At 43.7% G+C, this 13945-nt stretch overlaps 1 protein-coding gene across 1 annotated transcript in view; it reads left to right on the forward strand.

Moving 5' to 3' along the window:
- The window catches only part of LOC121411842 (E3 ubiquitin-protein ligase PDZRN3-B-like), a 59419-nt gene that overhangs the window by 12034 nt on the left and 33440 nt on the right, over positions 1–13945 (forward strand).

A 13945-nucleotide genomic window follows, 5' to 3' on the forward strand; every position in this document is an offset into this window, starting at 1 on the left:
CAAACAAATATCATCTGCTGAAATGATAAAATGAGGGAAAATCTTTTAAAAAATAAACATTGACAAGAAAAAGGAAAAAGCATTAAAAAAAGACAAGAATTGAAGCTGGGTCAGGGAGGATGTGAAAACACCTGGTTTGATTTTAAAGCCGGGGAGTACTTTTCTTTTCAGAATCAGTTTATGAGAATACAGAATGATTATGAAATTATTCATCACTGCTGGGGTTGTGGGAAACTTTAGCCTTGTGTTTCCTGATAGTACTGTTGAAAGCAGCTGCAATAACTAGAATGAAAAACAGCCCCAAATGAGAGCAAGGTTTGTGAATGTTTTCATAAAATTGTGACACAAGGTAATTTGTTGTAAAGCATTTCCTCAGATTATGTTAATGAAATCAAAGTTGATGGTCAACTAATTCAGATATTAATGATAAAAGATATGAATGTTGTATCACCAACCACTAACTTTTGTCTTGTTTATTTTCTAATAGAGATACTATATGTAATTCTAGGTTGTTGTATGATATATGATATGGACTAATAAAAGATTGTCAAAGACCTTATTATTTCACTGTTAGATTTTATTAAATAGTATTTGAGAAATTGTAATATAGTAATATTCAAAATCATATCAAGAAAATGCAATATTGCTCTTTTTCTCCTGTATGAATATATGATGCTCAACGTGTTGCCAATATAAATTTTTCCTTTTCTTAATGTGGTGGAATAGTTATCTGAAATGGAAGAACTGCATTTATTCACAAGTGAATTCATCTCAGAAAGGCGATGAAGTTCATGGATACGTGTGAAGTACCGCGCACAGCATATATTAGATTTCCCCACTAAATCACTAAGTAATTGAAGTTTCAAGACCTTGAAATGTAGATCAAACCCTGTTACGAAACTCAATTGGGTTTCATTAAAAACTAGGCTCTTCTACTCTTCCAAACTTATCTGTTAAATTAGGTTGGTTTACTCACCCTGAGCATTATTTTGGCACCTTTAGCACCACCCCCACACAATTTAATTTCAAGTTTCATTGATTATGTTCTACTCTGGTATTTGTTTTTATTCCTTCTTTACATTTCTGTTTTAGATCCCCCTCACTATCCCTCGTTTGTCACTCTTCCTCAACTGTCTCGCTCTATTCCTCTATCTTTTCTCTCTCTCTGTTCCTTGTCTCTCTCTTCATTTTAGCCTTTCTTTTGTTTCTCTTTCTACCACCTCTTCGTCAGCTTACCTTCCTAATATTCCCTCTCTCCCCTTAATGCCGACCTTTCTCTCCCTCTCTCTCGCTTTCTTTCTTTCTCTTTTCTTTCTACCCTTTTTCCTACCTTTTTAAGGTCTATCTCTTACATTTTTTTTGGTCTTTCTCTTACATTTTTTTTGGTCTTTCTCTTTTCCCCACTCTCTGTGTGTCATTTAACCTACATCATATCCAATTCCCCCCTCTTTTTTTTCTCTCTCTCTCTCTTGCTCTGAAGCCATCTTCACCTCATTGCTGCGTTCCATTCTAGGGTTTCTATTTTGGGTTGGACGCAATCCCCGCTGATCAGAGAAGTAAATATTGTATCGAATATTGCAAACAGGTGAAAGTTGTAATACTCCTGGCTCTCATCTCCGTGGAATTGTATCGCTTCTGTGTTTACGCAGCCCAAGCCTGCCGATCCCTACTCTGATTGACGCTATAGTCCCACCCAACGCATCGCACGTTCCCTTCCTCATGTGTATTCCGGTGGCTTGATTCCAGTGCAAATATCAAAGATCATGAAGAGTTCTCAAAGTTTGAACTAGGCAAGCGCTGCCCAAGCAAAGGGTTAATTAGTCTGTCATTCACTGGCGACAGTAGATAAATATGTGGGTCTTGATTAAAGAACAAGATCGGGGTCGTAAGGTCAAAAGAGTAGCAACATTTAAATGTTTTAAAGCATTTCAGAGCTTTCTGATTTGTATCAAACTTGAAAAAAAAGTTACCTTTTCCATTGATATACCAAAATAAATGTTCTCTTGCTAATGCAATAAATATCAGCAAAAATTATATACATTATCGAGCACATCAGCTCTTGAAAATTCCCAAATACCTTTTGGAAGACAGATAAGCCCTTTCACAATGAGACAGATTTTGCATTTCTATAGCTTTTCTTAATATCCTCCAAAATCAGTAATGAATTTCAACTTTTTTGGTTAATCAGAATATCAGATGCTTGTGACGCAGTGTGTCCACATCAGCAGTAGATAGGCATGTATATTGGGTTTGAAGTATATATCTTTCTAACTATACCAGTGGGAAAGAGTCATGATATTTACAGCTTGTGGTGTATTCTGTGGCCCATTTGCCCATAAGAGCTGGAGGTTCTTTGTAATTAGGTTCCTTATCCTCATGTTGTAACTTGACTTTATTTTTTCATTGTTTCCATCTCTGTCTCTCTATTCATCTCTGTATTGTTTTCTTTTTCTCTCTGTACTTTTCTCCTGACCTATTATTAACACCCTATTCTCTCACACCCCCTCTCTCCTCACCCTCTCTCCCACTCTTTGATTTCCTTTTTATTCCCAACACCCCCTCCCTATCCCAGTAACTTGCATTATCCCGTTTTTTCATATTATTTTTCCCATACACCATCCCATTCCCTGTTTATGACAACGCCATTGTTTAGTAGCTGCGGGTTCAATGGGCAATCTCACCATTCATCAATCTATGGAATTGGGGTAAAAGCTTTAAATCTACGGAGCCTGGACATTTTTAGCCTGCTATATTCGCCGTTACTAACACGTCCTAATTGTGAGAAAATTAAGGATCGTCGTCGGCTTACAGTGTGTGCAACGCTTATAAGTCAATGAAAGCATACACCTATACTACACGCAGTACCTAGAATTGAGAATTGGTGAAAGAGAAATTTGCGCAACAAAAGAGCTAAAAGCATACATACCTTGTAGTGCACCAGCAGAGAAAACGTGAGCCTAATTTGTGAAATAATTTGTGTGAATATTTTATTGGAATATACTCCTCCCCCCAAAAAAAAAAAACAGACTTGAGTTAGGATCAAAATTTTCTAATTTATTAAAGTAAATCAAAGTTCAAAGGGCTTACTTAGATGCCAACTCTTATATCTTTGATTTTGGATGGGATTATATTTCATATGAATACAAATAAAATCAAGGTTGAATAAAAATAAAATTGATGTTTAAATTTTGAGATTAAAACCCTGGCATTTACTAATAAGCTGAAACCAAGTTGATAGAATTACGGTTTATCAATACTCTTTTATTTCAGTCACCTTTATTAGTTTTTGAAACAGCATGCAGAGATAAAATCAGATTTTGACCTCGCCTATGATAACATTGTGAAAATCCGAGACTCGTTTGGATAGAAGATGATCATTCTTAGAAAGAGTGTCATGTTCTTCCCTCCAGACAAGGTGGAAACCCGAGCCAACAAGGATGCTTCAACAATCTTCAAGGAAGCATGTTTTGGAGACACAGATGAACTCTTGTTTCACAAGTTAGCCTCCCGGAGTGAATTAAAAAAGGAGAAAAGTCTAGAATGATTGAAAGTCAATGCAACATAGAAACGGTGGCAAAAGTCAAGGGTATTGTTTTCGGTGGGGAGGTCCGTTTTCAGCTGATTTGCATAGATGTGGGACAGAGATTTAGGAGTTTGGTGTATTCTGTTTCCGTTAGGATACCTTGGCCTGCAGTTCTTTGAAGATAGTAGACTGCCAATGCTTTAGTGGGATGATGATGTTATATTAATATTCCCTCCATTCACTTTTTAGATTTATCCCTCCTTTCATGTAAAGATAAATTTTCATGAGGTTCTATGTCTTCCGGATTGACTTTGCTTTACTAAATGGGATGAAGTCATTCCAAAATAGAGCTTTGTCTGCATCAAACTGACAATTCCATCTCTTTTGTGTTTTATTGAATGTAATTTGTCTTTATCATGCGCAATAACTATCTTCGATGTAATTTTCATACCTGGGTCATTTTCATTTCGACAAGGTTTTTGGAAACCATTGATTTCCATAGTGAGTATGATGCTACTGCTGATTCTGTTAAATGTCACATGTGCATTCATGCATTTTGATGAATCTGTCAGGATTTCATGAAGAATGTCAATTATGTCTTTTTCATGACTTTCAACCATTTTAGGACCTTATGCAGCAGTAATGGTTATCAGCATTTTTAGCCCAGATGTGCCGACACAACCAGCTCTTTCCGCAAAAAGATGCTAATTTCTCCCTCCTTGTGTGTGATTTCATTTGATTCGCTACATTGGAAGTGCAAGCAATTAGGCAAGAGGATAAAAAAAGGGCGCATCGGGCTCTGGGCAAGAATGAAAAGGAAGAGGGCCCGATTCAGGTGGGACGTGTCGGGTGAGGTGTTAGCAAGTGCTTGGCAATATGGACATAACGCAATCAGGCGAATTCAGCGGTCACGTGATGTGATTACCATTGAAGGAAAACGGGCGAGGTATTTGGAAAGAGAAAAGGCGAGGCGCTGACCCGATTGCTAATCAAATCATTTGCAGCTGACCACCTTACTAGGACAGTCTTTTATCTTCTTTGACTAGTTAGCGATAAAATAGTCTCTCCCCAAAGTGTTGTACATTTTCTTTCCTCAATTTTTTCCTTCTCTGCTTGGATTTCTGGACTGTGTATGAATTCTATGCCACACGCTTTATTTTGATGAGTTTTGGAACCAACTATGAAAATTGGGATATACATGCATATTCGTTCCTGTTTTATATGCATTCTGTCAAGGATTAATATTAGCCAGCATTTTAAGAAATAAAATTCTTCGTCCAATTGTAAAAATGACCGTAACAGTCATATTCTATGGAGACAAAGTACTGCTGTTGACTTTCATACCCTAGATGAGAAAGCAACAAATTTGTCAATTTTTAATTTCTAATAGAGGGAGCTTAAATATCATACTTCTGACCTTGACTTCTGAAAAGAACTGTGAAAGTATGTTTTTGTGGCAACTTGACAAACTGCTAGCTTGTTGATCCATTGCTGTAATGAACGATCTCATACATTGTCATGTTATATCAGTGAGGGGTCGACTGCAATGTCAATCAAAGACCGAATATGTCATCTAACTCGTCACCAGCTCATTCATTTTCCACAAAGAAAGCAGATTTAACCATCCAGTTCAAATTGTTTTTCAATGTTGTACATATGTGGTCATGGGAATGACTTTGATAGATGACTCTTCCATATGATTAATCTGAAAGGTGTACCGTTCTACAATCCTCGATTGCTTGAATAACCGTCACCCAAACCAAACCCTAATCACCAATTCAACCTTGCGTGCCAAGTCAGCAGATTGTCATATCTTAATTTCTCCCAATCGTCTGCTATTTCATCTGTTTGTACCTGTCAAATCTGTCTTTCTCGCTCCTTTTTTTCTCTTTGACTGGGTTTGGATGATATGGAAAAAGCATATCGTGTGGCCTTTTTTGCTCAAGTGGGGCTCAATTATTTTACTTTCTTTATGTTCGTTCAATTTTCCCCAAATAGCCAAGTGATCGTCTGAAGGAAAGTGTAACCGACACCGTCAGCATTTGGGAAGTTTTATCCTGCATCCAGCACCCGATGCGCAATTGGTCCCCATGCGTGGGTTATGTGGCATCGTGGCATGATTTGTTTTCAGCAATGTAGAGTGGATGGGACGGTCTCGAGAGACTCCTAAGTTAAAATGAGTATCCTCTCCCGTGATCAATAACCCTAGCATGCCGCACGCATACACCGACCGACCGGCGTAAATTACGCCAATGTGCCGCACTGATTGGCCAAAATAGGGGAAGCATTTTGGGAGGTCTCACATGAACCAAAAAATTATTGGTAATTATGATTTTTTTTTGCAGTGAGAATGACATCCTTGGCATCTGTTAGATGTAGAAATGAGCCAGGTATCACATATAGTCTTCTTTGGTTTCACTTATATAAGATCAAAATGGAAGATTTTTAGGATTTTAGAAATATGGAATGTCGCTGATTGAGTATTGTTTTGTATGACAGGAATGAGTGAAACAAAGAGGCAGTCTGATATGCCAACATATTTAGTTAACAGGTGAGAAAAGCAGGCCGTCAAATTAAGAACGTTACTAAATGTCTGAAAAATAGAGTAAAGTCTAGAAAACTATGAAAGTACATATTTACTTCAATAACTCCATACATCTACTTGATTTGCTAGTTCAGCCCTCTGGACTGCCATACCCGAATAGAACTCCCAAGGATTTAAAAAGCGCGAGCGCGCCCTCTCCCGTTCAGGCTTACTACCCATGATCACCGCGCAATTAGCGTCCATCTTCCTCTTTTGCTTTCGGCAAGCCACCTGTCAAGACGTGCTCAGATAAGTCTCCTAAGAGCTCAAATCTTTTTGAGCTTTGGTATATTATTTTCGCTTATCTGTGGTGCATTCTCCCTTTTATTTTCAATCTTTCCATTTGTGTGTAAGATTGTGTTCAGGATTTACACTTGGCGTGACTTTTAGACGTGTTTTTGGTGACACTTAAATTGTTTTTCTAACGTTTGAGTTCTCGTCGCGCCGCATCGCTAGCGCGTTCGCGAGGCACCGGGCTTGGCCTGCCTACGTGGCAGCAAGCCTTCACCACCTGTCATGGTTATTGTTCTTCACGTTCAAAGCGTGGTGGCTTTTGGTGCCGTTTTTGAATTAAATTCTAGACAGCCTCTACACTTTGTTGTCGAGGGTGTTATTGTTATTTCTTTTTGCAGGTTGGGATCTTCAACTCTGTTCCTTCCTTGCTTTCTGGAATTAATTTATTAAGATTTTCGATTGATTATTGATTGATTATTTCTTCAATTCTCTTTCCTTTCTGTTCTGAATAAATTTCTTAATTGATATTTTATTCACAGGCGGATCTTAATGCTCAATTCCTTTTTCCTTCTGTTCTGAATAAATTTCTTGATTGATATTTTATTCACAGGTGGATCTTAATGCTCAATTCCTTTTCCTTCTGTTCTGAATAAATTTCTTGATTGATATTTTATTCACAGGCGGATCTTAATGCTCAATTCCTTTTCCTTCTGTTCTGAATAAAATTCTTGATTAATATTTTATTCACAGACGCTTCGGGGATTGTTTAATTCGGCTTACGCAATTATACCTGATGATTGTTTGGTTATTCAATCCCCCTAAAAAAAAAAAAAAAAAAATTTTTGTTCTTTACAGGTGGGGTCTCCTTCCTGTTAGAAATTTTTTGACCTGTCCCGGAATTGTTTTCTTCGTTCAATTCCCTCTTCCCTCCTAGTCTTATATATTTTTTTATTTCGACAGGCGGGCTCTACGATTCCCTTTGAGGATTTACTGTGTCGTTCTTCCTCTTGGAATCGTTACTAGAGACGTTCCTCCCTCCTGTTCTGAATTTCTTTACCTTTCCACAGGAGGTTACTTTTTTCCTCTTGGAAATTATCGTAAAATTTCTCTTATCTGGAATTATTTGTCTCTCAATCCCTTTTCTTCCTGCTCTGAAATGCTTGTTTTTGTGTTTCTTCGCAGGTGGAAACTTCGTTCTCTTCTGAACTTGCATTCATTTTTGAATTTTTGTTTCGAATTTTTCCTTCGGGCAAAAAAAAAAAAAAAAAAGAGAATATAGTAGGGGAACCTTGTAGGAGTTTCTTTTTCAAAGTCTCCGGCCTCCTTTTTATTTTCTTACAGGCAGATACCTAAACTATTCTTAGGTTCTTCTTCCTCCCTACCCCTCCCCTCTTGTTTTGTTCTGTTTGCTCAAACAAACTCCTTTTAGGAGGAGGGAAAGACCACTCCGGTCTCCACTTTTAATCTAAGCGAGTTCTTTGTAAAAAAAAAAGAAAAAGAAAAATTCTTGTTTTTCCTTTTCCAGGGTAAAGAGAGGTATCTTTGAATGGGACTAACACAGCCCCAGAGGACCTGGTGCCCTCCACGGGGACTGTCCCGTTTGCAAGTTACAGAAGTCGGCCGCCTCCAGGCGAGCAGGAGGGACGCCGCGGTGAGCGCCCAGCGGCGGTGAGTATGAGGGTGCGTCGATCAGCATTCCGAATTTGCGGTCGGATGCTAAGAGAAGGAAGGCCGAGACTGTGGTGCCACGGTCTCGGACTAAGGAAAAAGTGGTAGCCAAGGCTTCCAAGCCTAAACTAGGTCCTGCCGCCGCAGCACCCATAGGGCTATGCGACCCACCGGCTACCGGGTCACCAGAAGTCCGGAGGGAGAGTGCGGTTCTCTCCCCCCGGCACAGGTCAGGATCTCTGCCGTATAAGTCGTCCTCCGTTGACAGCATCGGGAGAGATCGCCCAGCCCCTGACCGCGAGAGGCGTCACACAGACTGTAACCACAATCTGATCGTGACCACAATCTGACCCCGTCAGATTCGGGTGAAGTTTCGTTGTTGGCGGCCGCCCTGCCAGGGGCGGCAAATCGTAAGAGATCACCCGTGCCTCTTGTGCCTTCTTCTGCTCCGGCCACGCCGGCGGAGCCCGCAAAATAAGAAGAAGAAGAAGAGGTCAAAGGAGAGGTCGGCCAGCCCTGTTGCCATGGGCATTCCTCCTTCTGACCCTCTTATCGGTGGCCAGATGTTACAGTCATACATGTTATGCTGCTATATTCTGCTACCGCGAGAGGCGTCACACATCGGGCTGTGACCACAATCTGACCCCGTCAGATTCGGGTGAAGTTTCATTGTCGGCGGCCGCCCTGCCAGGGGCGGCAAATCGTAAGAAATCACCCGTGCCTCTCATGCCTTCTTCTGCCCCGGCCACGCCGGCGGAGCCCGCAGAGAGAGAAGAAGAAGAAGAGGTCGAAGGAGAGGTTGGCCAGCCCTGCTGCCATGGGCGTGCCTCCTTCAGACCCTTGTGTCGGTGGTCAGATGTTACAGCTATTCATGCTGCTACATTCTGCTACCGCGAGAGGCGTCACACATCAGACTGTGACCACAATCTGACCCCGTCAGATTCGGGTGAAGTTTCGTTGTTGACGGCCGCCCTGCCAGGGGCGGCAAATCGTAAGAAATCACCCATGCCTCTTGTGCCTTCTTCTGCCCCGGCCTCACCGGCGGAGGCCGCGAAGAAGAAGAGGTCGAAGGTGAGGTCGGCCAGCCCTGTTGCCATGGGCGTCCCTCCTTCAGACCCTTGTGTCGGTGGTCAGATGTCACAGCTATTCATGCTGCTACATTCTGATTTCGAGTAGTGCGGGTTCACCCCACCCTCGACGTCTACTCACCCCGCTGATGCCCCTGAGCATCAAGCGAGAGAAGTGGGCAATAACCACCAGACACCCGGGAAATCCTCGAGCGATTCTGTTAAATCGCCAGCCAGTGCACCGATTAACCGGGTGCCCCAAGATCGCGTGTGCTTTCCAGCATTTTCGTCGATCTCAGAGCACGTGTCCCAGCCGACACGCGGGGCCACCCCGGCGCTTACTGGACAACCCCCCGGTTCAGTCCATAGAGCGAGACTCCCTTTACGAGGACAACCCCTATCCCGCGGTTGACTTTTCAGTAAGCGCTCAGGCGCTGCTTGACAAGTATCTACCTCACATCTACCCTCCGAGCGGGGGTATTGATGAAGCAAGGGAGTCCATATTTTCTCGCCCCGCCTCTTCAGGCGCTCCGAGCTCAATCGGCCGAATTGGGGGTCTCGGAGAGTGACGGGGTCGCTCTAGACGAGGCGGCTCCTACGACGAGGAAGCCGCCAGCTCCGTGGGTGTAAACCCACCCCCGCTCTGCTGCTGCCCGGAAGCGCCAGGCTCCGGCGCCGCCGTCTCGAAATTTTCAAACCTCTCGAGGCTAGCGAGAAGGCAGAGGCAGGGGGGGGGGCGATTATTATGCAGGTACTCCCGAATCCGCCCTCTACGTCAAGCTCACATACGGCGACGACTCCTTCAGCGGTAACTCTCTCCATTCTTCTCCCTAAGCGGGCCTGTAGATTGGAGGTATGAATCTCTTACATACCGCATGCCGCACTTCTCTCGTGAGAATGTTTGGCTGCTTTGAGAGGACAACCTATCACGTCCGCGGACCGTCCGCCCAGGCGACGGGACCGTCGCTTTTCTGGCCTGAACCTCACTTTCTATTCGAAAGTAAGGGTGCCCTGTCTTACTTAGCTCCTACCCTTGCAACGCCAGAGTCAGGGCTAGTACAGACACCCGTTCTCCAGCGATCGCCGCTGAAGAGAGGGCGACTCTGATATGAGCACCATCACCGCTCAGCGGTATGTCTCACTATCTCTTAGCTCTCCGAGCTTATGAGTATGTATATCGGATCTGAATGTCACGGCGATTAAAAGTTCTCCTGTGCTTAATAATCGCTATGCCTTCACCACCCGGTGCATTATGGTTATGTTAACCTATTTGTCTCGTATTCGGGCGACTCGTACGAACCCTGCCCGAGCTGCCACCACCGGTCGTCCCCCCGGACACCGCCGGCAGCACCCGCACCGAATACGTGGAAGGAATCAGCTTTTCATATGCTAGATATCCCTCCTGTTGACATTCACAGCTGTTCCCCGAGTCTTTCCCGGTTGGGTAAACATCATCTCGGAGGAAAGTAACCGCCGTACATCTCATGAGATTGTTGGCTATGTACGTGCGTTCAAACTTGTTTAAAGCCCCAGGATTCTCTGTCGGCATTCTACGCCTACTTTCTGGGCACACCCACCGTACCGGGTCGGCGAGTTCACACCAAACTGTACACCGCCAGACCATCGGTCGAGCTCTAACTGTCTATCTTATAGACTGCCCTCTATGTGGGTCAATCTTGCGGGCGTCTCCGCCGCTCCCTCCTTGTGCGGAGTGGTCTACGGTGGATGTCTTTACCGTGCCCGTTAGTCGAATCGGCTTCTTTCTTAGAAATTTTTTCACGGCACACTCGAGTCGCCCCGCATGCTGCTTTCATCCTCCTTCCATGCAAGGCATGTGGCCAGGGTCACCGCACGACCGAGGATGATGTAACAGTGGATGGATGTATGCTTATGCCTTCCTAACCACGATCACTACGACCCGCCGACTGTGGATGAGCCTCTCCATGTAAGTGATTTACTTCACTGGAGCTCTTCTTTTAGAAATTTAGATTCTCATCCCCCGCTGCTTAGGGCGTCATTTTTGCCGCCCCCGCAGCTTTTTGGAGCTCCTTATCTTACCGATATCGGACTGTTCCACGCTGCCGCAACCGGCGCCGGCGGTGCTCGCTCTTACGATCACCTGAGAAACAGGCCTTGTGACTGTTTTCTTAAACAACTGGTTGTCACCGCAGACTGATGGAAATTTTGTGATTACTTCCTCAAGTCTCCTTCGCTTGTTTCTTCAAGCGAGGACTTCGACACTCTTAGCCAGTTTCCGTCCCTAACTTGATAGGACAGGGCCGTTGCTACCTCATTCGATTCCGTTGGGAATGTAACGGTTGATGTATCATATCTGGCGATGTCTGTTCGTTTAGAGCATCTCTTGATGGTCGTTTACACGTAATATCGTGACAGATTTTTTTCGCCAGCTCCCTCTGGCGTACACTTGCTGCTGCTAGGGATTCCCCCGCACAGCGGACAGCCATCGCAGCCTAGCCTCACGGGCTCTCTCGGCGATGGTGGCTTGAGCCAAGCCACCTCTTCCACCGCGGGCACTGCACCCTCAGATGGGTGCTTCAATCAGTATGGGAGAAAGGGGATCCTGAGTTCTCTCTCGATCACTTGGTCTAACACACTTTTGTCGTGATGTGTACCGCGCTGTATCCCTGACACGCCCGGTTGAGCTGTTTTGACCAGACTGCTCTATTCTACATAGGCAACATGTCCGCGGCATTCCTTATTAACAGGATGGCACTCAGTCGCTTTCTCGACCCTTGTCTGCCTTACGAGTGGTTTTCTTCCTAAATCCCTACTCTCCGTCGTTCCTGGTCCCCTTCGGACCGCTAGTAACTTTTTACCACAGCTCTCTATCAGAATTCTGCAGATTTCTGCCCTCACGCATTTGAGACAGATATCGAATTCTGGGCGCTTTCTCCCACGCGGAGGCTTCCCCTACAGAAATTTCCAAGCTTGCGGGAAGCGTGCGACTAGCTTGCGCAAGCTTGCGGCATGCTAGTAACTAGCATGCGGTTAGCTTAATAAGCGTGTGATATGCGTGCAGAGTAATAGTTAAGCGATCTTTTAGCGAGCAGGGACTGTTCGCTAGCATGCACTCGCTTATTAAGCGAGTGCCCTGCTAGTCGCATGCTAAGTTACTAGCAAGCGGCACGCTTAAATTTCGGTAGGGGTTCTGAGATATCTCGCCTTCTCAGATTGGTCGATTGATCACTTACTGAGCCTTGAAAGCTTCAGTTTTCCGATCACGATTCTTGTTGAAATTTTCAACAAATTTCGATTCTTACGCTCTAGTCAGCAGGTGATGTTGTTCTCCTGACACTAGGCCGAGGGCCCATGATACTTAGTATTCCTGAGTATACAGGGCATTCCTCTCGAGGACATTTTTGAGGGCCGCCTTTTGGCGCTCAACTAACTCCTTCACTTCTTTCTACTTGAAGGACATTCCGTCCAGCGAGGCGAGATTTGCTGCTTCGGCGCTTAAAGCAGCTGCGGCTTTTTCCCCCTCTCCCTAAATTTCGTTGTTTTTGTTTTTTCTTTTAAATTTCCTTAGGCTTACAATTGAAAACATGCCTCCCTACGGTTTGAGTCCGTGCTGGTCTAGCAAATCAAGTAGATGTATGGAGTTATTGAAGTAAATCATGAAAATACTTACCTGATTTTCTTATTTACGAGATAACTCATACATCTACTTGATACCCTCCCACCGACCCTCCGCCTTGCGTGGCAACATGTTTCAACGTATGGGCTTGCGAAAGGTGAGGAAGATGGACGCTAATTGCGCGGTGATCATGGGTAGTAAGCCTGAACGGGAGAGGGCGCGCTCGCGCTTTTTAAATCCTTGGGAGTTCTATTCGGGTATGGCAGTCCAGAGGGCTGAACTAGCAAATCAAGTAGATGTATGAGTTATCTCGTAAATAAGAAAATCAGGTAAGTATTTTCATGATTTCTAGAATTCTTAATGTACAGATGGAATAATAGCATTTGAATTGTCATAAATGCCTTAGAAGAGAGAGAATGAAATCTGGAAAAGTGTGTTTTGATCAGTCATAATGTCCTAGTAGCAAACCTGTTGAAAGACATCTTTTAAAAATGGTGTAAATGCAGCGATTTGGTCATCTCAATTTCTTAATATGTATAGATTTTAGGAACAGTACCCTACAAGGACCTCTTTTTCAATCAATATGTTTGTTTCAATCTCTTGATTTACAATCTCTTAGTCCTTGCCAATATATTGACCTAAAACTGGATGATGTATCACATTGTACCCCCCTCAAATGTCAGATTAGACCAGAAATCTGCGAAATCTGTCCAAGCAGAAGCAGCAACTAATCTGGATTATTCAACAAGATGTAGATCGTAGCTTTCCTTTTTTCCCTTGATTTATATTTATATGTAAAGAATTTGTGTTGTACAGGTGTACATATTAGGTCAGAATGACTGTGGATTGTTTCACTGTAAGGGTCGGATCCTGTTACCAAAGGTTTGGTTTCCGAGATTTCTCCTCCCACCTTACCTTCCCTGTTAAGATCAAATCCTTAAAGTTTCCAGGCGTGAAAGTTGAAACGGGGCAGGCAAGAGGATCAATCGAAAACAACTACTAGCCCAGAGCCAAAAAGACATCTAGGAAATTGCATCTGTGGGGCCTGCCAGGCACATGATGCAGAAGAAAGTGTTTGGAAAGGGAAGGAGAAGTCGCTAGAAAAGAGGGCTGGAGGGGGGAAGGAGGGAGAATGAGAGAGGGAAATGCAGACTGGTATTTGACTATTGGAATGTCCATACCATTTTGTCTCAATGCCTATCGTTCTTTGCAAATCAATTTCAAACATGCAGAAGGGGTCAGAGTGGTAAATTGGCCCGGGGGTTGTAGAGCAC

This window comes from Lytechinus variegatus, chromosome 3 (genome assembly GCF_018143015.1).
Source record: "Lytechinus variegatus isolate NC3 chromosome 3, Lvar_3.0, whole genome shotgun sequence".
NCBI lineage: Eukaryota > Metazoa > Echinodermata > Echinoidea > Temnopleuroida > Toxopneustidae > Lytechinus > Lytechinus variegatus.